Source organism: Eurypyga helias, unplaced genomic scaffold (genome assembly GCF_000690775.1).
Source record: "Eurypyga helias isolate BGI_N326 unplaced genomic scaffold, ASM69077v1 scaffold6607, whole genome shotgun sequence".
NCBI lineage: Eukaryota > Metazoa > Chordata > Aves > Eurypygiformes > Eurypygidae > Eurypyga > Eurypyga helias.
In genome coordinates, this window is record NW_010259699.1 from 1,921 (window position 1) to 3,832 (window position 1,912).

At 45.9% G+C, this 1,912-nt stretch overlaps 1 pseudogene; it reads right to left on the reverse strand.

The window, feature by feature from the left end:
• Positions 1 to 238: 238 nt before the first annotated feature.
• LOC104511931 lies at positions 239 to 1,552 on the reverse strand (annotated as a pseudogene).
• Positions 1,553 to 1,912: the final 360 nt, after the last annotated feature.

Here is a 1,912-nt window from a genome sequence, read left to right on the forward strand (position 1 = left end):
TTTAGGTCAGGAATGCTCTCCCCTGCCTCTGCTCTGTGCCACAGTTCAGGGGCCAGGACAAAGAAAAGAAACTCAGCACACCTTCAATCCTGCTGCTCAGTTGTGCACTTTTACCAAACCAGAACACACAGTTCATGAAAAACTGCAGATGGAGTAGTAGATACCAACTATTAGTAAATCTCAAAATAGAGGAAAGCTGAATACATCGCCCAGAACTGGACACAGCACTCCAAGGCACAGTAGAGAGGGAGGATGATCTCCCTCTATCTGCTGGCCACAGTCGTCTTAATGCACTCTTCTTATCATTGGCCTTCCTGGCCATGAGTGCACATCGCTGGCTCATGGTTAACTTGCTGTCCACCAGTACCCCCAGCTCCTTCTCTGCAGAGCTGCTTTCCAGCAGGTCACCCCCAGCCACTGGCCCTTGTTGAACTTCATTATGTTCCTCTCCACCCAACTCTCCAGCCTGTCCAGGTCTTACTGGATGGCAGCACAGCCTCCAGGTGTAAGCCTGTCCATACTGGATGGCAGCACAGCCTCCAGGTGTATCAGCCACTCCTCCCAGTTTGGTATCATCAACAAACTTGCTGAGGGTACACTCCATCCTTTCATCCAGGTTGATGAAGATGTGAAACAGGACTGGACCCAGTACCAATCCCTGAGGAACCCAGCTAGCCACGGGATTCCAGCTAGACTCTGTGCCGCCGATCACAACCCTATGAGCATTGCCATTCAGACAGTTCTCAATCTATCTCACCATCCACTCATCTAACCCACACTTTCTTAAATTACCTATGAGGATATTATGGGAGACAGTGTCCAAAGCCTTGCTGAATTTGAGGTAGACAACATCCACTGTTCTCCCCTCACCCATTCAGCTAGTCATGACATCATATAAGGCTACCAGATTGGTCAAGCAAGATTTCTCCTTGGTGAATCCATTTCGACTACTCCTGAAAACCTCCTTTTCCTCTAGATGCTTGGAGATGACAACTAGAATGAGCTGTTCCATCACTTTTGCAGGGATGGAGGTGAGGCTGACTCATCTGTAGTTTCCTGGGTCTTCCTTCTTGCCCTTTTTGAAGACTGGAGTGACATTGGCTTTTCTCTGGTCCTCAGGTACCTCTCCCATTCTCCAGGATGTTTCAAAGATGATGGAGACCAGCTTCACAATAACATTGTGGGTTCTTGTGCACTCGTGGGTGCATACCATCAGGGCCCGTGGATTTGTGGGTGTCAAGTTTGCCTGCTGATCTCTAACCTGCTCCTTGTCAAGCAAGGGAGAGTCATCCGTCCTCTAAGTTATGTATTTTACCTCCAGTATCTGAGATCCATGAGGGTTAGCCTTGGCAGTAAAGACTGAAGCAAAGAAGGCATTCAGTACCTCCACCTTCTCTGTATCCACTGGCACCAGGGCACCCTCCTCATTCAGCAGCAGACCTACATTTTCCCTAGTCTTCCTTTTGCTGCTGATGTACTTGTAGAAGCCCTTGTTTTTGTCCTTAATGTCCCTTGCCAAATTTAATTCTAAGTGGGCCTTAGCCTTCCTCATTGCATCCCTGTATACTCTGACAACATTCTATAGCCTTTTCAAGTGGATATTCCTTTTTTCCACATTCTGTAAGCTTCCTTCTGTCACTTGAGTTTTTCTCATCGTCCCTGAATTCCAAGTATTTCTTTTTACACTGGACCACTTCAGTGACAGAAGATTTGAAATAATAGTTGAGATGGAAAACTAATAGCAATATTTTGGTTTGAGAAGTCCTCTTAGATACTACTTCTATCTTAAAGCCTTTGACAGAAAAATAGATAACAAGGGTGCAAAATACACAGGTTTTAGATTTCCCCATCACTTTCCCTCAATTTCAGTCCATATGTGTTTTCTTTTACAGATGTTGTACTTTTAACCTTT